The sequence below is a fragment of the Ranitomeya imitator genome, chromosome 4 (genome assembly GCF_032444005.1).
Source record: "Ranitomeya imitator isolate aRanImi1 chromosome 4, aRanImi1.pri, whole genome shotgun sequence".
Lineage (NCBI taxonomy): Eukaryota > Metazoa > Chordata > Amphibia > Anura > Dendrobatidae > Ranitomeya > Ranitomeya imitator.
The window spans coordinates 90,795,084-90,820,647 of record NC_091285.1 but is presented as its reverse complement, the minus strand read 5'-3'; the positions used below and the strand labels follow the sequence as shown (position 1 = coordinate 90,820,647).

At 39.8% G+C, this 25,564-nt stretch overlaps 9 non-coding genes across 9 annotated transcripts; all 9 read right to left on the bottom strand.

Annotated features, from left to right (window-relative positions):
* Positions 1-6,534: 6,534 nt before the first annotated feature.
* TRNAL-UAA (transfer RNA leucine (anticodon UAA)) lies at positions 6,535-6,616 on the bottom strand. The gene has a single exon. It is a non-coding gene; the product is annotated as a tRNA-Leu (tRNA).
* A 399-nt stretch (positions 6,617-7,015) lies between these two features.
* On the bottom strand, positions 7,016-7,097 carry TRNAL-AAG (transfer RNA leucine (anticodon AAG)). Its single transcript has one exon. It is a non-coding gene; the product is annotated as a tRNA-Leu (tRNA).
* Positions 7,098-8,846: 1,749 nt separating this feature from the next.
* On the bottom strand, positions 8,847-8,928 carry TRNAL-AAG (transfer RNA leucine (anticodon AAG)). Its single transcript has one exon. It is a non-coding gene; the product is annotated as a tRNA-Leu (tRNA).
* A 233-nt stretch (positions 8,929-9,161) lies between these two features.
* On the bottom strand, positions 9,162-9,243 carry TRNAL-UAG (transfer RNA leucine (anticodon UAG)). Its single transcript has one exon. It is a non-coding gene; the product is annotated as a tRNA-Leu (tRNA).
* A 3,843-nt stretch (positions 9,244-13,086) lies between these two features.
* TRNAL-UAG (transfer RNA leucine (anticodon UAG)) lies at positions 13,087-13,168 on the bottom strand. Its single transcript has one exon. It is a non-coding gene; the product is annotated as a tRNA-Leu (tRNA).
* Positions 13,169-22,652: 9,484 nt separating this feature from the next.
* On the bottom strand, positions 22,653-22,734 carry TRNAL-UAA (transfer RNA leucine (anticodon UAA)). Its single transcript has one exon. It is a non-coding gene; the product is annotated as a tRNA-Leu (tRNA).
* A 399-nt stretch (positions 22,735-23,133) lies between these two features.
* TRNAL-AAG (transfer RNA leucine (anticodon AAG)) lies at positions 23,134-23,215 on the bottom strand. Its single transcript has one exon. It is a non-coding gene; the product is annotated as a tRNA-Leu (tRNA).
* A 1,779-nt stretch (positions 23,216-24,994) lies between these two features.
* TRNAL-AAG (transfer RNA leucine (anticodon AAG)) lies at positions 24,995-25,076 on the bottom strand. The gene has a single exon. It is a non-coding gene; the product is annotated as a tRNA-Leu (tRNA).
* Positions 25,077-25,309: 233 nt separating this feature from the next.
* TRNAL-UAG (transfer RNA leucine (anticodon UAG)) lies at positions 25,310-25,391 on the bottom strand. Its single transcript has one exon. It is a non-coding gene; the product is annotated as a tRNA-Leu (tRNA).
* Between the last annotated feature and the right edge of the window lie 173 nt (positions 25,392-25,564).

The window sequence follows — 25,564 nt, the reverse complement described above, 5'->3', positions numbered from 1 at the left end:
CCAGACGCAAAGAATGCCCCCTTGTGCCCGTCACATTCCTTGGTATAAACAGATCCTCAGCGAGATATTTGTATTGTCCCCTTATATACTTATACATGGTTATTAGATCGCCCCTTATTACTTATTCTTATGATTTTGCTAACATGCAAATAAGCATGTGATCTTCTTTTGTATTTGTATGATTTTTCGGTTTTCAGTTAAGATAAAGACCGTTGATAGAATCATTGGTTTTTCCTAATGTTTAGAGACATGCCCTTTTTCCAACATGCACTAATTTTAAATGTTGTCAAATGTACTTCACTTACTCTAAGGAAGCCTACTTAATCATGCTGAGTATGACTCAGCAGTGTGAGTTCTTGAAAATCTTTTGATCTTATTCTTATAATTATGATAACAGACAAAATTTGCATGTGCTTTCATCCCACTGCTGCCAGTATGATATGTGCTTGAAAATTGTTTTGAACTTACTCTTATGATTTTACTAACATACAAACTTACATGTGTTTTAATCTTCTTTTGTATTTGCTTAATTGTCTTCTTTCTGGTTAAGATAAAAACAGTTGATAGAATTATTGTTTTTTTCCTAATATTTAGAGACATGTCTGTCATGATATGTACTTTTGCCCTGTCCTGTATTTGAATAATATGCCATTTGATGTATGTAACTGTTCTCTGGTTTCTATTAGCTGTAATTTATGTATTTTCTTGTGCTGGGAGTTCACCTGTAACAATATGTCTCCTTCCCCCAATACTTGCAGCCCTAAGCTGTAATGTAATTAAGGTTTGTCAACACCACTAGTGAAGAATAGCCATTCTTTCTCACAGCAGGTGGCTAGTCATATGTACATACTAGATAGACTAAGAGGAGCCAACCAGTCTAGAATCTTCAGCTGGACCCAAACATTGAATAGAAGGTGTGACCCCTACCCCCCTTCATGGGCGGATCTCAGGAGCCCAGACAATCCATTCTTATTTTTGAGATCAGATGTGAGTTGATCCTTAACCCCTTCATGACCCAGCCTATTTTGACCTTAAAGACCTTGCCGTTTTTTGCAATTCTGACCAGTGTCCCTTTATGAGGTAATAACTCAGGAACGCTTCAACGGATCCTAGCGGTTCTGAGATTGTTTTTTCGTGACATATTGGGCTTCATGTTAGTTGTAAATTTAGGTCAATAAATTCTGCGTTTATTTGTGATAAAAACGGAAATTTGGCGAAAATTTTGAAAATTTCGCAATTTTCACATTTTGAATTTTTATTCTGTTAAGCCAGAGAGATATGTAACATAGTAACATAGTAACATAGTTAGTAAGGCCGAAAAAAGACATTTGTCCATCCAGTTCAGCCTATATTCCATCATAATAAATCATAATAAATACCCAGATCTACGTCCTTCTACAGAACCTAATAATTGTATGATACAATATTGTTCTGCTCCAGGAAGACATCCAGGCCTCTCTTGAACCCCTCGACTGAGTTCGCCATCACCACCTCCTCAGGCAAGCAATTCCAGATTCTCACTGCCCTAACAGTAAAGAATCCTCTTCTATGTTGGTGGAAAAACCTTCTCTCCTCCAGACGCAAAGAATGCCCCCTTGTGCCCGTCACCTTCCTTGGTATAAACAGATCCTCAGCGAGATATTTGTATTGTCCCCTTATATACTTATACATGGTTATTAGATCGCCCCTCAGTCGTCTTTTTTCTAGACTAAATAATCCTAATTTCGCTAATCTATCTGGGTATTGTAGTTCTCCCATCCCCTTTATTAATTTTGTTGCCCTCCTTTGTACTCTCTCTAGTTCCATTATATCCTTCCTGAGCACCGGTGCCCAAAACTGGACACAGTACTCCATGTGCGGTCTAACTAGGGATTTGTACAGAGGCAGTATAATGCTCTCATCATGTGTATCCAGACCTCTTTTAATGCACCCCATGATCCTGTTTGCCTTGGCAGCTGCTGCCTGGCACTGGCTGCTCCAGGTAAGTTTATCATTAACTAGGATCCCCAAGTCCTTCTCCCTGTCAGATTTACCCAGTGGTTTCCCGTTCAGTGTGTAATGGTGATATTGATTCCCTCTTCCCATGTGTATAACCTTACATTTATCATTGTTAAACCTCATCTGCCACCTTTCAGCCCAAGTTTCCAACTTATCCAGATCCATCTGTAGCAGAATACTATCTTCTCTTGTATTAACTGCTTTACATAGTTTTGTATCATCTGCAAATATCGATATTTTACTGTGTAAACCTTCTACCAGATCATTAATGAATATGTTGAAGAGAACAGGTCCCAATACTGACCCCTGCGGTACCCCACTGGTCACAGCGACCCAGTTAGAGACTATACCATTTATAACCACCCTCTGCTTTCTATCATTAAGCCAGTTACTAACCCATTTACACACATTTTCCCCCAGACCAAGCATTCTCATTTTGTGTACCAACCTCTTGTGCGGCACGGTATCAAACGCTTTGGAAAAATCGAGATATACCACGTCCAATGACTCACCGTGGTCCAGTCTATAGCTTACCTCTTCATAAAAACTGATTAGATTGGTTTGACAGGAGCGATTTCTCATAAACCCATGCTGATATGGAGTTAAACAGTTATTCTCATTGAGATAATCCAGAATAACATCCCTCAGAAACCCTTCAAATATTTTACCAACAATAGAGGTTAGACTTACTGGCCTATAATTTCCAGGTTCACTTTTAGAGCCCTTTTTGAATATTGGCACCACATTTGCTATGCGCCAGTCCTGCGGAACAGACCCTGTCGCTATAGAGTCACTAAAAATAAGAAATAATGGTTTATCTATTACATTACTTAGTTCTCTTAGTACTCGTGGGTGTATGCCATCCGGACCCGGAGATTTATCTATTTTAATCTTATTTAGCCGGTTTCGCACCTCTTCTTGGGTTAGATTGGTGACCCTTAATATAGGGTTTTCATTGTTTCTTGGGATTTCACCTAGCATTTCATTTTCCACCGTGAATACCGTGGAGAAGAAGGTGTTTAATATGTTAGCTTTTTCCTCGTCATCTACAACCATTCTTTCCTCACTATTTTTTAAGGGGCCTACATTTTCAGTTTTTATTCTTTTACTATTGATATAGTTGAAGAACAGTTTGGGATTAGTTTTACTCTCCTTAGCAATGTGCTTCTCTGTTTCCTTTTTGGCAGCTTTAATTAGTTTTTTAGATAAAGTATTTTTCTCCCTATAGTTTTTTAGAGCTTCAATGGTGCCATCCTGCTTTAGTAGTGCAAATGCTTTCTTTTTACTGTTAATTGCCTGTCTTACTTCTTTGTTTAGCCACATTGGGTTTTTCCTATTTCTAGTCCTTTTATTCCCACAAGGTATAAACCGCTTACACTGCCTATTTAGGATGTTCTTAAACATTTCCCATTTATTATCTGTATTCTCATTTCTGAGGATATTGTCCCAGTCTACCAGATTAAGGGCATCTCTAAGCTGTTCAAACTTTGCCTTCCTAAAGTTCAATGTTTTTGTGACTCCCTGACAAGTCCCCCTAGTGAAAGACAGGTGAAACTGCACAATATTGTGGTCGCTATTTCCTAAATGCCCAACCACCTGCAGATTTGTTATTCTGTCAGGTCTATTAGATAGTATTAGGTCTAAAAGTGCTGCTCCTCTGGTTGGATTCTGCACCAATTGTGAAAGATAATTTTTCTTGGTTATTAGCAGAAACCTGTTGCCTTTATGGGTTTCACAGGTTTCTGTTTCCCAGTTAATATCCGGGTAGTTAAAGTCCCCCATAACCAGGACCTCATTATGGGTTGCAGCTTCATCTATCTGCTTTAGAAGTAGACTTTCCATGCTTTCTGTTATATTTGGGGGTTTGTAACAGACCCCAATGAGAATTTTGTTACCATTTTTCCCTCCATGAATTTCAACCCATATGGACTCGACATCCTCATTCCCTTCGCTAATATCCTCCCTTAAAGTGGACTTTAGACAAGACTTTACATAGAGACAAACCCCTCCTCCTCTCCGATTTTTACGATCCTTTCTAAACAGACTGTAACCCTGTAAGTTAACTGCCCAGTCATAGCTTTCATCTAACCATGTCTCGGTTATTCCCACTATGTCAAAGTTACCTGTAGATATTTCTGCTTCTAGTTCTTCCATCTTGTTTGTCAGGCTTCTGGCGTTTGCGAGCATGCAGTTTAGAGGATTTTGTTTTGTTCCAATCTCCTCACTGTGGATTGTTTTAGAAATGTTCTTACCTCCCTTCTGAGTATGTTTTCCTGGGTCGTCTTTGTTCGAGTCTAATGTTTTTCTTCCCGTCCCCTCTTCTTCTAGTTTAACGCCCTCCTGATGAGTGTAGCGAGTCTTCTGGCGAATGTGTGTTTCCCAGGTTTGTTGAGGTGTAGTCCGTCTCTGGCGAGGAGTCCATCATACCAGTAATTCACACCGTGGTCCAGGAATCCAAATCCTTGTTGTCTGCACCATCGTCTTAGCCAGTTGTTTGCATCAAGGATCCTGTTCCATCTCCTGGTGCCATGCCCGTCTACTGGAAGGATAGGAGAAAAAACTACCTGTGCATCCAGTTCCTTTACATTCCTTCTGCTCTGATCCCACTGCTGCCAACCAGTTTGTGATGGGGTGTACAGCAGAGCAGGAAGGGACAACAGGCCAAGGGATGATCCAATGAGATTTATTAAAGCAGGGAGCATACAACATCAAATATCCATAATGTCCTTCAAGTCCACCAGAAGTCCACAATAAGCCCAAGTAAATAAACAGATCTGGAGGTGCTTTCCAGTAATCCCGCACCCGATAAACGAAACAATAGTCCTTCCACGAGTCCAACAGAACAGATTTGGGGGCACCTCCCGATAATCCTTGTGCCAGCTAACAAAGCAATAGTCCACATGAGTCCAAGGGATCCCAAAACAATCTCACGAATGACGAGATATGTCCTCAGCTCAAGTCTCATCCCGTTCGCTTCCGCAGTCACAGATAGACGTGGGGTCTTGCCTCAGCTAAGAATCCCCACTCCTTCCCCTTTAAGGATCAACTCACATCTGATCTCAAAAATAAGAATGGATTGTCTGAGCTCCTGGGATCTGCCCAAGAAGGGAGGTAGGGGTTACACCTTCTATTCAATGGTTGGGTCCACCTGAAGATTCTAGACTGGTCGGCTCCTCTTCGTCTATCTAATATGTACATATGACTAGCCACCTGCTGTGAGAAAGAATGGCTATTCTTCACTAGTGGTGTTGACAAACCTTAATTACATTATAGCTTAGGGCTGCAAGTATTGGGGGAAGGAGACATATTGTTACAGGTGAACTCCCAGCACAAGAAAATACATAAATTACAGCTAATAGAAACCAGAGAACAGTTACATACATCAAATGGCATATTATTCAAATACAGGACAGGGCAAAAGTACATATCATGACAGACATGTCTCTAAATATTAGATAAAAAACAATAATTCTATCAACTGTTTTTATCTTAACCAGAAAGAAAACACTTAAGCAAATACAAAAGAAGATTAAAACACATGTAAGTTTGTATGTTAGTAAAATCATAAGAGTAAGTTCAAAACAATTTTCAAGCACATATCATACTGGCAGCAGTGGGATGAATGCACATGCAAATTTTGTCTGTTATCATAATTATAAGAATAAGAACAAAAGATTTTCAAGAACTCATACTGCTGAGTCATACTCAGCATGATTAAGTAGGCTTCCTTAGAGTAAGTGAAGTACATTTGACAACATTTAAAATTAGTGCATGTTGGAAAAAGGGCATGTCTCTAAACATTAGGAAAAACCAATGATTCTATCAACGGTCTTTATCTTAAATGAAAACCGAAAAATCATACAAATACAAAAGAAGATTAGATCACATGCTAATTTGCATGTTAGCAAAATCATAAGAATAAGTACAAAAACATTTCAAGACCTCATAATACTGGCAGCAGTGGGATTAAAGCATATGCTAATTTTGTATGTTAGCATAGTCATAAGAATAAGATAAAAAGGTTTTAAGGAACTCTTACTACTGGCAGCAGTGGGATTTAAACCTACAGGTCTGTTTTAAAATGGTTAAGTCTCTAAACAATAGGAAAAAACAATGATTCTATCAACTGTCTTTTCCTAAACAGAAATCCACACACTGATGCAAATACAAAATCATTTGAATTAGATCAAAAGGTTCTGAAGACGTACTGGCAGCAGTGGGATTTGAACACACGCCTCTGAAGAGACTGGAGCCTTAATCCAGCGCCTTAGATCGCTCGGCCATGCTACCTTAATATACTATATGAAAAAAGCTTCCTTAGAGTAAGTTTAGTGAATTTTCCTACATTTTAACTTCTTCAAGGTGGAAAATGGATAGGTCTCTAAGCAAAAAGGAAAAAGGAATTATTCTATCCACTGTCTTTTGCAAAACAGCAAAGCATGCACTCATACAAATACAAAATAATAAAGCACATGCTAATTTTTCTATTAGCAAAATCATAAATATAAGCTAAAAAGTTTCAAAGTCAAAATACACTGGCAGCAGTGGGATTTGAACCCACGCCTCCAAAGAGACTGGAGCTTAAATCCAGCGCCTTAGACCACTCGGCCATGCTACCTTTTTCAGCATGATTTTTACGATTCCTTATCTTAACTGAAAACCGCAAAATTATACAAATACAAAAGATTAAATCACATGTTAATTTGCATGTTAGCAAAATCATAAGAATAAGTACAAAAACATTTCAAGACCGCATAATACTGGCAGCAGTGGGATTAAAGCATATGCTAATTTTGTATGTTAGCTTATGTATAAGAATAAGATAAAAAGTTATTAAGGAACTCTTACTACTGGCAGCAGTGGGATTTAAACCTACAGGTCTGTTGTAAAATGGTTAAGTCTCTAAACAATACGAAAAAACAATGATTCTATCAACTGTCTTTTCCTAAACAGAAACCCACACACTCATGCAAATACAAAATCATTTGAATTAGATCAAAATGTTCTGAAGACCTACTGGCAGCAGTGGGATTTGAACCCACGCCTCTGAAGAGACTGGAGCCTTAATCCAGCGCCTTAGACCGCTCGGCCATGCTACCCTAATATACTACATAAAAAAAGCTTCCTTAGAGTAAGTTTAGTGAATTTTCCTACATTTTAACTTCTTCAAGGTGGAAAATGGATAGGTCTCTAAGCAAAAAGCAATGATTCTATCTACTGTCTTTTGCAAAACAGCAAAGCATGGACTCATACAAATACAAAATAATAAAACACATGCTAATTTTTCTATTAGCAAAATCATAAATATAAGCTAAAAAGTTTCAAAGTAGAAATACACTGGCAGCAGTGGGATTTGAACCCACGTCTCCAAAGAGACTGGAGCCTAAGGCTGGTTTCACATTGGCGTTTTTTGGGGTGCGTTTTTGCGGTAAAAAACGCAAAAAAACGCATGGTGAAAAAACGCATGTAAACGCGTGTAAACGCTGTGTTTTTTTGACGCATGCGTTTTTGCATGTGGTGAAAAAAACGCGGCGTTTTGACGCGTTTACATGCGTTTTTACATGCGTTTGCGTTTTTTAAATGCATGCTGAGAAATGTGTGACAGCTGCCAATCATCAAAAAAAAGTAAAAAACCCACTATAAACAGAAACAGTTAGGGTTAGGGGTAGGGATCATAATCCTAACCCTAACCCTAAAGGGATCCTACCCCTAACCCTACCCCTAACCCTAAGGGATCCTAACCCTACCCCTAACCCTAAGGGATCCTAACCCTAACCCTACCCCTAACCCTAACCCTAAGGGATCCTAACCCTAACCCTACCCCTAACCCTAACCCTACCCCTAACCCTAAGGGATCCTAACCCTAACCCTACCCCTAACCCTACCCCTAACCCTAAGAGATCCTAACTCTACCCCTAACCCTAACCCTACCCCTAACCCTAACCATATAGGGATTAGGGGTAGGGTTAGGGTTAGGATCCCTTAGGGTTAGGGTTAGGGGTAGGGTTAGGGGTAGGGTTAGGGGTAGGGTTAGGTTCCCTTTATCACCTTTATGTTGGGGGGTGGCATATCAGTGTGTTTTCTGTTTTTTAATAAAAAAACGCATGCGTTTTTTACCGCAAAAAACGCATGCACCAAAAAACGCATGCGTCCCCATTGACTCCAATGTATTTTTTGACCCCAAAAAAACGCATGAAAACGCATGCGGTTTTTTTTGGTCCAAAAAACGCTTCTAAAAATACTACAAGTAGCATTTCAGAAAATGAACGCATGCAGTAAAAAAACGCATGCGTCAAAAAACGCGACCAAACGCGTACACAAAAAAACGCATGCGTTTTCAATGTTAAAGATAGGAAAAAAAACGCATGCTTTTTTTTAAAAAAAACGCTGCAGACAAAAACGCAAGTGTGAAACCACCCTAAGTCCAGCGCCTTAGACCACTCGGCCATGCTACCTTTAACAGAATGATTTTTACGATTCCTTATCTTAACTGAAAACCGCAAAATTATACAAATACAAAAGATTAAATCACATGTTAATTTGCATGTTAGCAAAATCATAAGAATAAGTACAAAAACATTTCAAGACCGCATAATACTGGCAGCAGTGGGATTAAAGCATATGCTAATTTTGTATGTTAGCTTATGTATAAGAATAAGATAAAAAGGTTTTAAGGAACTCTTGCTACTGGCAGCAGTGGGATTTAAACCTACAGGTCTGTTGTAAAATGGTTAAGTCTCTAAACAATAGGAAAAAACAATGATTCTATCAACTGTCTTTTCCTAAACAGAAACACTCATGCAAATACAAAATCATTTGAATTAGATCAAAATGTTCTAAAGACCTACTGGCAGCAGTGGGATTTGAACCCACGCCTCTGAAGAGACTGGAGCCTTAATCCAGCGCCTTAGACCGCTCGGCCATGCTACCTTAATATACTACATGAAAAAAGCTTCCTTAGAGTAAGTTTAGTGAATTTTCCTACATTTTAACTTCTTCAAGGTGGAAAATGGATAGGTCTCTAAGCAAAAAGGAAAAAGCAATGATTCTATCTACTGTCTTTTGCATGCACTCATACAAATACAAAATAATAAAACACATGCTATTTGTTCTATTAGCAAAATCATAAATATAAGCTAAAAAGTTTCAAAGTAAAAATACACTGGCAGCAGTGGGATTTGAACCCACGCCTCCAAAGAGACTGGAGCCTAAATCCAGCACCTTAGACCACTCGGCCATGCTACCTTTAACAGCATGATTTTTACGATTCCTTATCTTAACTGAAAACCGCAAAATTATACAAATACAAAAGATTAAATCACATGTTAATTTGCATGTTAGCAAAATCATAAGAATAAGTACAAAAACATTTCAAGACCGCATAATACTGGCAGCAGTGGGATTAAAGCATATGCTAATTTTGTATGTTAGCATAATTATAAGAATAAGATAACAAGGTTTAACATAGCATAATGTTCTAGAATAGTCTGTTTAATCGCCGCATACTCACAGTTCCCCCGAGGGTCCATAGCTCTATAGGCTTCAGCAGCTCCACCCTCTAAGAACCCCACAAGATGTAGAACTCGCTCCCTTTCCGGGACTTCCATTAATCAACACTGATGCTCAAAGTCCTGGAAGAAGCCCTCAATGTCGCCTGCAGCCTCATTAAAGGGCTTAAAGTCTTTGTGGGACACTCTGGGGAGTTCCCTCATGGTGGGTGCTGAGGTTACAGTCTGTCTGGAGCTTCTAGCTGCTTCCAAAGCGATCTGCTCCAGCAATGCCATCTCCTGAGCTCTGTGAATGGCCTTCCTCTTATAGTCTATGGTGGCCTCTTCTCCCAGAAATGCCAACTCCTCCTCGTACCACACAACCCACTGACTTTTTTGGGTATTTACCTCCGGCTGCAGTCTTTCCTCCATTTGCTGTGAGGATCCTTCCTCAGTGTCATCTTGCAGGCGAACTCCTTCCAAAGCCTCAATTAGCTGCTCCTTGGAGAGTCCTTTAAAACGGACTCCTACTTCATGGGCCTTTGTTTGTAGGTTCATCGCAGTCCAGCTCTTGTACTCTGCGGTGCTGGTTCCCAATGTTGATGGGCCTTTGTCCTCCATTCCTTCTGCTCTGATCCCACTGCTGCCAACCAGTTTGTGACGGGGTGTACAGCAGAGCAGGAAGGGACAACAGGCTGAGGGATGATCCAATGAGATTTATTAAAGCAGGGAGCATACAACATCAAATATCCATAATGTCCTTCAAGTCCACCAGAAGTCCACAATAAGCCGAAGGAAATAAACAGATATGGAGGTGCTTTCCAGTAATCCCGCACCCGATAAACGAAACAATAGTCCTTCCACGAGTCCAACAGAACAGATTCGGGGGCACCTCCAGATAATCCTTGTGCCAGCTAACAAAGCAATAGTCCACATGACTCCAAGGGATCCCAAAACAATCTCACAAACGACGAGATATGTCCTCAGCTCAAGTCTCATCCCGTACGCTTCCGCAGTCACAGATGGACGTGGGGTCTTGCCTCAGCTAAGAATCCCCACTCCTTCCCCTTTAAGGATCAACTCACATCTGATCTCAAAAATAAGAATGGATTATCTGAGCTCCTGGGATCCGCCCATGAAGGGGGGTAGGAGTCACACCTTCTATTCAATGGTTGGGTCCACCTGAAGATTCTAGACTGGTCGGCTCCTCTTAGTCTATCTAGTATGTACATATGACTAGCCACCTGCTGTGAGAAAGAATGGCTATTCTTCACTAGTGGTGTTGACAAATCTTAATTACATTATAGCTTAGGGCTGCAAGTATTGGGGGAAGGAGACATATTGTTACAGGTGAACTCCCAGCACAAGAAAATACATAAATTACAGCTAATAGAAACCAGAGAACAGTTACATACATCAAATGGCATATTATTCAAATACAGGACAGGGCAAAAGTACATATCATGACAGACATGTCTCTAAATATTAGGAAAAAAACAATAATTCTATCAACTGTTTTTATCTTAACCAGAAAGAAAACACTTAAGCAAATACAAAAGAAGATTAAAACACATGTAAGTTTGTATGTTAGTAAAATCATAAGAGTAAGTTCAAAACAATTTTCAAGCACATATCATACTGGCAGCAGTGGGATGAAAGCACATGCAAATTTTGTCTGTTTTCATAATTATAAGAATAAGATCAAAAGATTTTCAAGAACTCATACTGCTGAGTCATACTCAGCATGATTAAGTAGGCTTCCTTAGAGTAAGTGAAGTACATTTGACAACATTTAAAATTAGTGCATGTTGGAAAAAGGGCATGTCTCTAAACATTAGGAAAAACCAATGATTCTATCAACGGTCTTTATCTTAACCGAAAACCGAAAAATCATACAAATACAAAAGAAGATTAGATATCTTCTAATATCTAATAGAATATTAGATATCATAGATATGATATGTTCTCTTCAACATATTCATTAATGATCTGGTAGAAGGTTTACACAGTAAAATATCGATATTTGCAGATGATACAAAACTATGTAAAGCAGTTAATACAAGAGAAGATAGTATTCTGCTACAGATGGATCTGGATAAGTTGGAAACTTGGGCTGAAAGGTGGCAGATGAGGTTTAACAATGATAAATGTAAGGTTATACACATGGGAAGAGGTAATCAATATCACCATTACACACTGAACGGGAAACCACTGGGTAAATCTGACAGGGAGAAGGACTTGGGGATCCTAGTTAATAATAAACTTACCTGGAGCAGCCAGTGCCAGGCAGCAGCTGCCAAGGCAAACAGGATCATGGGGTGCATTAAAAGAGGTCTGGATACACATGATGAGAGCATTATACTGCCTCTGTACAAATCCCTAGTTAGACCGCACATGGAGTACTGTGTCCAGTTTTGGGCACCGGTGCTCAGGAAGGATATAATGGAACTAGAGAGAGTACAAAGGAGGGCAACAAAATTAATAAAGGGGATAGGAGAACTACAATACCCAGATAGATTAGCGAAATTAGGATTATTTAGTCTAGAAAAAAGACGACTGAGGGGCGATCTAATAACCATGTATAAGTATATAAGGGGACAATACAAATATCTCGCTGAGGATCTGTTTATACCAAGGAAGGTGACAGGCACAAGGGGGCATTCTTTGCGTCTGGAGGAGAGAAGGTTTTTCCACCAACATAGAAGAGGATTCTTTACTGTTAGGGCAGTGAGAATCTGGAATTGCTTGCCTGAGGAGGTGGTGATGGCGAACTCAGTCGAGGGGTTCAAGAGAGGCCTGGATGTCTTCCTGGAGCAGAACAATATTGTATCATACAATTATTAGGTTCTGTAGAAGGACGTAGATCTGGGTATTTATTATGATGGAATATAGGCTGAACTGGATGGACAAATGTCTTTTTTCGGCCTTACTAACTATGTTACTATGTTACTATGTTACATGCTAATTTGCATGTTAGCAAAATCATAAGAATAAGTACAAAAACATTTCAAGACCGCATAATACTGGCAGCAGTGGGATTAAAGCATATGCTAATTTTGTATATTAGCGTATGTATAAGAATAAGATAAAAAGGTTTTAAGGAACTCTTACTACTGGCAGCAGTGGGATTTAAACCTACAGGTCTGTTGTAAAATGGTTAAGTCTCTAAACAATAGGAAAAAACAATGATTCTATCAACTGTCTTTTCCTAAACAGAAACCCACACACTCATGCAAATACAAAATCATTTGAATTAGATCAAAATGTTCTGAAGTGCAGCAGAGGGATTTGAACCCACGCCTCTGAAGAGACTGGAGCCTTAATCCAGCGCCTTAGACCGCTCGGCCATGCTACCTTAATATACTACATGAAAAAAGCTTCCTTAGAGTAAGTTTAGTGAATTTTCCTACAGTTTAACTTCTTCAAGGTGGAAAATGGAAAGGTCTCTAAGCAAAAAGGAAAAAGCAATGATTCTATCTACTGTCTTTTGCAAAACAGCAAAGCATGGACTCATACAAATACAAAATAATAAAACACATGCTAATTTTTCTATTAGCAAAATCATAAATATAAGCTAAAAAGTTTCAAAGTCAAAATACACTGGCAGCAGTGGGATTTGAACCCACGCCTCCAAAGAGACTGGAGCCTAAATCCAGCGCCTTAGACCACTCGGCCATGCTACCTTTAACAGCTTGATTTTTAAGATTCCTTATCTTAACTGAAAACCGCAAAATTATACAAATACAAAAGATTAAATCACATGTTAATTTGCATGTTAGCAAAATCATAAGAATAAGTACAAAAACATTTCAAGACCGCATAATACTGGCAGCAGTGGGATTAAAGCATATGCTAATTTTGTATGTTAGCATAATTATAAGAATAAGATAACAAGGTTTAACATAGCATAATGTTCTAGAATAGTCTGTTTAATCGCCGCATACTCACAGTTCCCCCGAGGGTCCATAGCTCTATAGGCTTCAGCAGCTCCACCCTCTAAGAACCCCACAAGATGTCGAACTCGCTCCCTTTCCGGTACTTCCATTAATCAACACTGATGCTCAAAGTCCTGGAAGAAGCCCTCAATGTCGCCTGCAGCCTCATTAAAGGGCTTAAAGTCTTTGTGGGACACTCTGGGGAGTTCCCTCATGGTGGGTGCTGAGGTTACAGTCTGTCTGGAGCTTCTAGCTGCTTCCAAAGCGATCTGCTCCAGCAATGCCATCTCCTGAGCTCTGTGAATGGCCTTCCTCTTATCGTCTATGGTGGCCTCTTCTCCCAGAAATGCCAACTCCTCCTCGTACCACACAACCCACTGACTTTTTTGGGTATTTACCTCCGGCTGCAGTCTTTCCTCCATTTGCTGTGAGGATCCTTCCTCAGTGTCATCTTGCAGGCGAACTCCTTCCAAAGCCTCAATTAGCTGCTCCTTGGAGAGTCCTTTAACCCTCCGTCACATACAATATTCGGACTAACGAGTTTACATACAATGTGCCTGTCAGGCACCTGCTGGAAAAATGCCTATAATATCTAATGTTTGCAATTTTAGTGCTCTAAAAGTGATCAGTGACCTTCATAGGGATGTAATAAAAGAGACTACACATAATCAGTTGCAAAAAAAACATTTACTTAACATAAAACTAATAACTATGAAATACAAACTTTTCAAAACTCCCGCCAAATAGTCCCCAGTTCGACTCTCTCACAAAAATGTACAAAGAAAATTTTTGAACACAAACTTAATTTTAAGGTACCTTAAGTACTATTAAAAACATATTCAATCAGAAGTAGATGCTGAGGTTTCCCCAGAAAAGTCACACTTGCAGAGCAAATAGCAAGAATTACACACCATTTTTGCATGTGTCAGGCAAATTGCTTTATGACATTTGAGACATTCATAATTTGAAAGCCTTCTGGTTCCGCTTTCCGTTTGGCAGGTGGTGCATCTCCTTCTTTTGTGAGGTGGTGCAGATGGTGACTTTTCACCATCATCTTCTGGGCGGAACCTTTTGAGCTGAACTTGAAGGCGAGAGGGGATACCGATTGTTTTCACGCTTCTCCTGCGTAGCTCTCCAAGTACTAGTTCATGGGCCAATTTTTTCAGATACAATCGTCTACGGAGTGGTTCAAGCTTGTTTTCAAGATAAATTACTTGTGAATTTATACCACCCAAATTCAACATAGCAAAAAATATGACCATTGGCCAGCGTTTGATGTTTCTGCTGACGTTGAAAGTGGAGCACATCTGATCTGCTGTATCCACACCCCCTTTGGTGGCATTGTAAAATGTAATTATCTCCGGTTTTTTTTCTGCCCCAGTCCCAGGATCGATGGCAGCATTATCATGAAGTGTTGATAGAAGAAGTACGATTTTTTTGGCATGTGGTACATAGGAAACTAAAGCCTTTCCATTATGGAATGCAAACATACTGCTGTACTGTTGTCTCTCTTTCACACTTACAAACTGTGGCGGCAATTCCCTTTTGTTTTTTCTTACAGTTCCCACATATGACAGCTTCTGAATTTTCAGATCACAACTTGTAAACCAATTGTCAGCTGTAATATTGCGACCCGATCCAAATAAGGGTTCAGCCAGTCTTTTTACAACATCAATGGGTTTGTTGCTCACACAGTAAGGACCTTCTGGTTGTTTTCCTGCATAAACTTCCAGGTTGTAAGTGTAGGTCTTACTGGCATCAACAAGGGCATAAATTTTTATTCCATATTTGTTTGGCTTTGATGGAATATATTGACGAAAGGCACATCTACCACGAAAACCAGGGAGCATTTCGTCAATAGTGAGATTCTCTCCAGGGTAATAACTAGTGTTGAGCATTCCGATACCGCATGTATCGGGTATCGGCCGATACTTGCGGTATCGGAATTCCGATACCGAGATCCGATACTTTTGTGATATCGGGTATCGGTATCGGATCAATAGGGATGTGTAAAATAAAGAATTAAAATAAAAAATATTGATATGCTCACCTCTCCGGCGGCCCCTGGACATCACGCTGCTAACCGGGAGGCTTCTTTGTTTAAAATGCGCGCCTTTAGGACCTGCGAATGATGTCCCGGCTTCTGATTGGTCGTGTGCCGCCCATGTGACTGGCACGCGACCAATCAGAAGCCGTGACGTCATTCGCAGGTCCTGAATTCCTAGAATTAGGAGTTTAGTGAATGAGAATGACGTCGCGGCTTCTGATTGGTCGCGTGCCGCCCATGTGACCGGCACGCGACCAATCAGAAGCCGCGACGTCATTCTCATTCACAAAAACTCCTAATTCTAGGAATTAAGGACCTGCGAATGACGTCGTGGCTTCTGATTGGTCGCGTGCCGGTCACATGGGCGGCACGCGACCAATCAGAAGCCGGGACGTCATTCGCAGGTCCTAAAGGCGCGCATTTTAAACAAAGAAGCCTCCCGGTTAGCAGCGTGATGTCCAGGGGCCACCGGAGAGGTGAGCATATCAATATTTTTTATTTTAATTCTTTATTTTACACATCCCTATGGATCCCAGGGCCTGAAGGAGAGTTTCCTCTCCTTCAGACCCTGGGAACCATGAGAATACCTTCAGATACTTGATGTCCCATTGACTTGTATTGGTATCGGATATCGGTATCGGCGATATCCGATATTTTTCGGGTATCGGCCGATACTATCCGATACCGATACTTTCAAGTATCGGACGGTATCGCTCAACACTAGTAATAACTTTGTTTACAGTTTACAACAAATCTTTGAAATATATCACGAATTGGAGCAAGTCGGTCATGTGTTTTGCGTTCGGTTCGGGTAGTTCTGTCGTCAAACCGAAGGCAACGAATTAGAATCTTGAATCTGTTTATGGACATAACAAGGCTACATTTTTCAACTCCATCCCCATCTTTACCCCAAAGTTCCTCCAAACTTTGTCTATTTGCCCTATAAGCTCCTGCAAGGTACAGTAATCCAAAAAAAGCACGCAGTTCTATTTCATCTGTGGGCTTGATGGTTCTGTTGCAGATGTACTTGTCCTTTATAATGTCTATATATTGGTTGGTATATGTGACAATAGAGTCCAGAATGTCATCTGTAAATATACTGTTCCAGCATTCAACTGCAGTTTTTGCATTACGTGCAGTTCCTATTACTGCAGGAAGGTGAGTAATAATGTTTAAAGGTTCCCTACGTTTTTTCTGGAATGGCTTCTTGTTCCATTTAGTATTTTTATCTTTTCCAATATAATATGATCCAACTTCTTCATCCTCACCACTGTCACCATCTTGCTCTGTTTCAGAATCCAGGACACATTCTTCCACCTCATCATGAGAATCAATCTCACTTTCCTCTCCTAAATCCTCATTCAGTGTGAGGTCTCTATCATCTAACAGCATGTTTGTTACTTCCTCAACATCAAGTTGTTTGGATAAATTGTACATTTTCCTCTCCATTTCAGCAGATAATCTGAAGCAAGAGAAGGAATATGTTAGGGAACTACTGTATATGCCTGAGCAGCACACTTTCTTTTATAAAATCTCCCTTATTTCTATGAAATATCCTCACATTTTGTGCTATACATTCATAAAACAAGCTAAATAAACTATTGTGATAAATAAAAACATAAAATACCAACCTTACTGAATGTGACGTATTCACATACAATGAGCCTGAGAGATCTGTGCAGCTATATCCTCTCCCCTGAAGCTCTGAAATCCAACTGTGATATCAGGTTTCACAGACCTTCAAGAGACAGGAGACTACCTGGAGGGAGGGGGTTTCCTCACAATCTGGTGAGGAAGGAGAAATGAAAGTAAAAGAGAAGCGCCTGTCAGATCAGTTGTATGTGACGGAGGGTTAAAACGGACTCCTACTTCATGGGCCTTTGTTTGTAGGTTCATCGCAGTCCAGTTCTTGTACTCTGCGGTGCTGGTTCCCAATGTTGATGGGCCTTTGTCCTCCATTCATAGTAACATAGTAACATAGTTAGTAAGGCCGAAAAAAGACATTTGTCCATCCAGTTCAGCCTATATTCCATCATAATAAATACCCAGATCTACGTCCTTCTACAGAACCTAATAATTGTATGATACAATATTGTTCTGCTCCAGGAAGACATCCAGGCCTCTCTTGAACCCCTCGACTGAGTTCGCCATCACCACCTCCTCAGGCAAGCAATTCCAGATTCTCACTGCCCTAACAGTAAAGAATCCTCTTCTATGTTGGTGGAAAAACCTTCTCTCCTCCAGACGCAAAGAATGCCCCCTTGTGCCCGTCACATTCCTTGGTATAAACAGATCCTCAGTGAGATATTTGTATTGTCCCCTTATATACTTATACATGGTTATTAGATCGCCCCTGAGTCGTCTTTTTTCTAGACTAAATAATCCTAATTTCGCTAATCTATCTGGGTATTGTAGTTCTCCCATCCCCTTTATTAATTTTGTTGCCCTCCTTTGTACTCTCTCTAGTTCCATTATATCCTTCTTGAGCACCGGTGCCCAAAACTGGACACAGTACTCCATGTGCGGTCTAACTAGGGATTTGTACAGAGGCAGTATAATGCTCTCATCATGTGTATCCAGACCTCTTTTAATGCACCCCATGATCCTGTTTGCCTTGGCAGCTGCTGCCTGGCACTGGCTGCTCCAGGTAAGTTTATCATTAACTAGGATCCCCAAGTCCTTCTCCCTGTCAGATTTACCCAGTGGTTTCCCGTTCAGTGTGTAATGGTGATATTGATTCCCTCTTCCCATGTGTATAACCTTACATTTATCATTGTTAAACCTCATCTGCCACCTTTCAGCCCAAGTTTCCAACTTATCCAGATCCATCTGTAGCAGAATACTATCTTCTCTTGTATTAACTGCTTTACATAGTTTTGTATCATCTGCAAATATCGATATTTTACTGTGTAAACCTTCTACCAGATCATTAATGAATATGTTGAAGAGAACAGGTCCCAATACTGACCCCTGCGGTACCCCACTGGTCACAGCGACCCAGTTAGAGACTATACCATTTATAACCACCCTCTGCTTTCTATCATTAAGCCAGTTACTAACCCATTTACACACATTTTCCCCCAGACCAAGCATTCTCATTTTGTGTACCAACCTCTTGTGCGGCACGGTATCAAACGCTTTGGAAAAATCGAGATATACCACGTCCAATGACTCACCGTGGTCCAGTCTATAGCTTACCTCTTCATAAAAACTGATTAGATTGGTTTGACAGGAGCGATTTCTCATAAACCCATGCTGATATGGAGTTAAACAGTTATTCTCATTGAGATAATCCAGAATAACATCCCTCAGAAACCCTTCAAATATTTTACCAACAATAGAGGTTAGACTTACTGGCCTATAATTTCCAGGTTCACTTTTAGAGCCCTTTTTGAATATTGGCACCACATTTGCTATGCGCCAGTCCTGCGGAACAGACCCTGTCGCTATAGAGTCACTAAAAATAAGAAATAATGGTTTATCTATTACATTACTTAGTTCTCTTAGTACTCGTGGGTGTATGCCATCCGGACCCGGAGATTTATCTATTTTAATCTTATTTAGCCGGTTTCGCACCTCTTCTTGGGTTAGATTGGTGACCCTTAATATAGGGTTTTCATTGTTTCTTGGGATTTCACCTAGCATTTCATTTTCCACCGTGAATACCGTGGAGAAGAAGGTGTTTAATATGTTAGCTTTTTCCTCGTCATCTACAACCATTCTTTCCTCACTATTTTTTAAGGGGCCTACATTTTCAGTTTTTATTCTTTTACTATTGATATAGTTGAAGAACAGTTTGGGATTAGTTTTACTCTCCTTAGCAATGTGCTTCTCTGTTTCCTTTTTGGCAGCTTTAATTAGTTTTTTAGATAAAGTATTTTTCTCCTTATAGTTTTTTAGAGCTTCAATGGTGCAATCCTGCTTTAGTAGTGCAAATGCTTTCTTTTTACTGTTAATTGCCTGTCTTACTTCTTTGTTTAGCCACATTGGGTTTTTCCTATTTCTAGTCCTTTTATTCCCACAAGGTATAAACCGCTTACACTGCCTATTTAGGATGTTCTTAAACATTTCCCATTTATTATCTGTATTCTCATTTCTGAGGATATTGTCCCAGTCTACCAGATTAAGGGCATCTCTAAGCTGTTCAAACTTTGCCTTCCTAAAGTTCAATGTTTTTGTGACTCCCTGACAAGTCCCCCTAGTGAAAGACAGGTGAAACTGCACAATATTGTGGTCGCTATTTCCTAAATGCCCAACCACCTGCAGATTTGTTATTCTGTCAGGTCTATTAGATAGTATTAGGTCTAAAAGTGCTGCTCCTCTGGTTGGATTCTGCACCAATTGTGAAAGATAATTTTTCTTGGTTATTAGCAGAAACCTGTTGCCTTTATGGGTTTCACAGGTTTCTGTTTCCCAGTTAATATCCGGGTAGTTAAAGTCCCCCATAACCAGGACCTCATTATGGGTTGCAGCTTCATCTATCTGCTTTAGAAGTAGACTTTCCATGCTTTCTGTTATATTTGGGGGTTTGTAACAGACCCCAATGAGAATTTTGTTACCATTTTTCCCTCCATGAATTTCAACCCATATGGACTCGACATCCTCATTCCCTTCGCTAATATCCTCCCTTAAAGTGGACTTTAGACAAGACTTTACATAGAGACAAACCCCTCCTCCTCTCCGATTTTTACGATCCTTTCTAAACAGACTGTAACCCTGTAAGTTAACTGCCCAGTCATAGCTTTCATCTAACCATGTCTCGGTTATTCCCACTATGTCAAAGTTACCTGTAGATATTTCTGCTTCTAGTTCTTCCATCTTGTTTGTCAGGCTTCTGGCGTTTGCGAGCATGCAGTTTAGAGGATTTTGTTTTGTTCCAATCTCCTCACTGTGGATTGTTTTAGAAATGTTCTTACCTCCCTTCTGAGTATGTTTTCCTGGGTCGTCTTTGTTCGAGTCTAATGTTTTTCTTCCCGTCCCCTCTTCTTCTAGTTTAACGCCCTCCTGATGAGTGTAGCGAGTCTTCTGGCGAATGTGTGTTTCCCAGGTTTGTTGAGGTGTAGTCCGTCTCTGGCGAGGAGTCCATCATACCAGTAATTCACACCGTGGTCCAGGAATCCAAATCCTTGTTGTCTGCACCATCGTCTTAGCCAGTTGTTTGCATCAAGGATCCTGCTCCATCTCCTGGTGCCATGCCCGTCTACTGGAAGGATAGAAGAAAAAACTACCTGTGCATCCAGTTCCTTTACATTCCTTCTGCTCTGATCCCACTGCTGCCAACCAGTTTGTGATGGGGTGTACAGCAGAGCAGGAAGGGACAACAGGCCAAGGGATGATCCAATGAGATTTATTAAAGCAGGGAGCATACAACATCAAATATCCATAATGTCCTTCAAGTCCACCAGAAGTCCACAATAAGCCCAAGTAAATAAACAGATCTGGAGGTGCTTTCCAGTAATCCCGCACCCGATAAACGAAACAATAGTCCTTCCACGAGTCCAACAGAACAGATTTGGGGGCACCTCCCGATAATCCTTGTGCCAGCTAACAAAGCAATAGTCCACATGAGTCCAAGGGATCCCAAAACAATCTCACGAATGACGAGATATGTCCTCAGCTCAAGTCTCATCCCGTTCGCTTCCGCAGTCACAGATAGACGTGGGGTCTTGCCTCAGCTAAGAATCCCCACTCCTTCCCCTTTAAGGATCAACTCACATCTGATCTCAAAAATAAGAATGGATTGTCTGAGCTCCTGGGATCTGCCCAAGAAGGGAGGTAGGGGTCACACCTTCTATTCAATGGTTGGGTCCACCTGAAGATTCTAGACTGGTCGGCTCCTCTTCGTCTATCTAATATGTACATATGACTAGCCACCTGCTGTGAGAAAGAATGGCTATTCTTCACTAGTGGTGTTGACAAACCTTAATTACATTATAGCTTAGGGCTGCAAGTATTGGGGGAAGGAGACATATTGTTACAGGTGAACTCCCAGCACAAGAAAATACATAAATTACAGCTAATAGAAACCAGAGAACAGTTACATACATCAAATGGCATATTATTCAAATACAGGACAGGGCAAAAGTACATATCATGACAGACATGTCTCTAAATATTAGATAAAAAACAATAATTCTATCAACTGTTTTTATCTTAACCAGAAAGAAAACACTTAAGCAAATACAAAAGAAGATTAAAACACATGTAAGTTTGTATGTTAGTAAAATCATAAGAGTAAGTTCAAAACAATTTTCAAGCACATATCATACTGGCAGCAGTGGGATGAATGCACATGCAAATTTTGTCTGTTATCATAATTATAAGAATAAGAACAAAAGATTTTCAAGAACTCATACTCCTGAGTCATACTCAGCATGATTAAGTAGGCTTCCTTAGAGTAAGTGAAGTACATTTGACAACATTTAAAATTAGTGCATGTTGGAAAAAGGGCATGTCTCTAAACATTAGGAAAAACCAATGATTCTATCAACGGTCTTTATCTTAAATGAAAACCGAAAAATCATACAAATACAAAAGAAGATTAGATCACATGCTAATTTGCATGTTAGCAAAATCATAAGAATAAGTACAAAAACATTTCAAGACCTCATAATACTGGCAGCAGTGGGATTAAAGCATATGCTAATTTTGTATGTTAGCATAGTCATAAGAATAAGATAAAAAGGTTTTAAGGAACTCTTACTACTGGCAGCAGTGGGATTTAAACCTACAGGTCTGTTTTAAAATGGTTAAGTCTCTAAACAATAGGAAAAAACAATGATTCTATCAACTGTCTTTTCCTAAACAGAAATCCACACACTGATGCAAATACAAAATCATTTGAATTAGATCAAAAGGTTCTGAAGACCTACTGGCAGCAGTGGGATTTGAACACACGCCTCTGAAGAGACTGGAGCCTTAATCCAGCGCCTTAGGTCGCTCGGCCACGCTACCTTAATATACTATATGAAAAAAGCTTCCTTAGAGTAAGTTTAGTGAATTTTCCTACATTTTAACTTCTTCAAGGTGGAAAATGGATAGGTCTCTAAGCAAAAAGGAAAAAGGAATTATTCTATCTACTGTCTTTTGCAAAACAGCAAAGCATGCACTCATACAAATACAAAATAATAAAGCACATGCTAATTTTTCTATTAGCAAAATCATAAATATAAGCTAAAAGTACACTGGCAGCAGTGAGATTTGAACCCACGCCTCCAAAGAGACTGGAGCTTAAATCCAGCGCCTTAGACCACTCGGCCATGCTACCTTTTTCAGCATGATTTTTACGATTCCTTATCTTAACTGAAAACCGCAAAATTATACAAATACAAAAGATTAAATCACATGTTAATTTGCATGTTAGCAAAATCATAAGAATAAGTACAAAAACATTTCAAGACCGCATAATACTGGCAGCAGTGGGATTAAAGCATATGCTAATTTTGTATGTTAGCTTATGTATAAGAATAAGATAAAAAGGTATTAAGGAACTCTTACTACTGGCAGCAGTGGGATTTAAACCTACAGGTCTGTTGTAAAATGGTTAAGTCTCTAAACAATACGAAAAAACAATGATTCTATCAACTGTCTTTTCCTAAACAGAAACCCACACACTCATGCAAATACAAAATCATTTGAATTAGATCAAAATGTTCTGAAGACCTACTGGCAGCAGTGGGATTTGAACCCACGCCTCTGAAGAGACTGGAGCCTTAATCCAGCGCCTTAGACCGCTCGGCCATGCTACCCTAATATACTACATAAAAAAAGCTTCCTTAGAGTAAGTTTAGTGAATTTTCCTACATTTTAACTTCTTCAAGGTAGAAAATGGATAGGTCTCTAAGCAAAAAGCAATGATTCTATCTACTGTCTTTTGCAAAACAGCAAAGCATGGACTCATACAAATACAAAATAATAAAACACATGCTAATTTTTCTATTAGCAAAATCATAAATATAAGCTAAAAAGTTTCAAAGTAGAAATACACTGGCAGCAGTGGGATTTGAACCCACGTCTCCAAAGAGACTGGAGCCTAAGGCTGGTTTCACATTGGCGTTTTTTGGGGTGCGTTTTTGCGGTAAAAAACGCAAAAAAACGCATGGTGAAAAAACGCATGTAAACGCGTGTAAACGCTGCGTTTTTTTTACGCATGCGTTTTTGCATGTGGTGAAAAAAACGCGGCGTTTTGACGCGTTTACATGCGTTTTTACATGCGTTTGCGTTTTTTAAATGCATGCTGAGAAATGTGTGACAGCTGCCAATCATCAAAAAAAAGTAAAAAACCCACTATAAACAGAAACAGTTAGGGTTAGGGGTAGGGGTAGGGATCATAATCCTAACCCTAACCCTAAAGGGATCCTACCCCTAACCCTACCCCTAACCCTAAGGGATCCTAACCCTAACCCTACCCCTAACCCTAAGGGATCCTAACCCTAACCCTACCCCTAACCCTAACCCTAAGGGATCCTAACCCTAACCCTACCCCTAACCCTACCCCTAACCCTAACCCTAAGGGATCCTAACCCTAACCCTACCCCTAACCCTACCCCTAACCCTAAGAGATCCTAACCCTACCCCTAACCCTAACCCTAACCCTAACCATAAAGGGATTAGGGGTAGGGTTAGGGTTAGGATCCCTTAGGGTTAGGGTTAGGGTTAGGGTTAGGGTTAGGGTTAGGGGTAGGGTTAGGGGTAGGGTTAGGGGTAGGGTTAGGTTCCCTTTATCACCTTTATGTTGGGGGGTGGCATATCAGTGTGTTTTCTGTTTTTTAATAAAAAAACGCATGCGTTTTTTACCGCAAAAAACGCATGCACCAAAAAACGCATGCGTCCCCATTGACTCCAATGTATTTTTTGACCCCAAAAAACGCATGAAAACGCATGCGGTTTTTTTTGGTCCAAAAAACGCTTCTAAAAATACTACAAGTAGCATTTCAGAAAATGAACGCATGCAGTAAAAAAACGCATGCGTCAAAAAACGCGACCAAACGCGTACACAAAAAAACGCATGCGTTTTCAATGTTAAAGATAGGAAAAAAAACGCATGCGTTTTTTTTTAAAAAAACGCTGCAGACAAAAAGGCAAGTGTGAAACCACCCTAAGTCCAGCGCCTTAGACCACTCGGCCATGCTACCTTTAACAGAATGATTTTTACGATTCCTTATCTTAACTGAAAACCGCAAAATTATACAAATACAAAAGATTAAATCACATGTTAATTTGCATGTTAGCAAAATCATAAGAATAAGTACAAAAACATTTCAAGACCGCATAATACTGGCAGCAGTGGGATTAAAGCATATGCTAATTTTGTATGTTAGCTTATGTATAAGAATAAGATAAAAAGGTTTTAAGGAACTCTTGCTACTGGCAGCAGTGGGATTTAAACCTACAGGTCTGTTGTAAAATGGTTAAGTCTCTAAACAATAGGAAAAAACAATGATTCTATCAACTGTCTTTTCCTAAACAGAAACACTCATGCAAATACAAAATCATTTGAATTAGATCAAAATGTTCTGAAGACCTACTGGCAGCAGTGGGATTTGAACCCACGCCTCTGAAGAGACTGGAGCCTTAATCCAGCGCCTTAGACCGCTCGGCCATGCTACCTTAATATACTACATGAAAAAAGCTTCCTTAGAGTAAGTTTAGTGAATTTTCCTACATTTTAACTTCTTCAAGGTGGAAAATGGATAGGTCTCTAAGCAAAAAGGAAAAAGCAATGATTCTATCTACTGTCTTTTGCATGCACTCATACAAATACAAAATAATAAAACACATGCTAATTGTTCTATTAGCAAAATCATAAATATAAGCTAAAAAGTTTCAAAGTAAAAATACACTGGCAGCAGTGGGATTTGAACCCACGCCTCCAAAGAGACTGGAGCCTAAATCCAGCACCTTAGACCACTCGGCCATGCTACCTTTAACAGCATGATTTTTACGATTCCTTATCTTAACTGAAAACCGCAAAATTATACAAATACAAAAGATTAAATCACATGTTAATTTACATGTTAGCAAAATCATAAAAATAAGTACAAAAACATTTCAAGACCGCATAATACTGGCAGCAGTGGGATTAAAGCATATGCTAA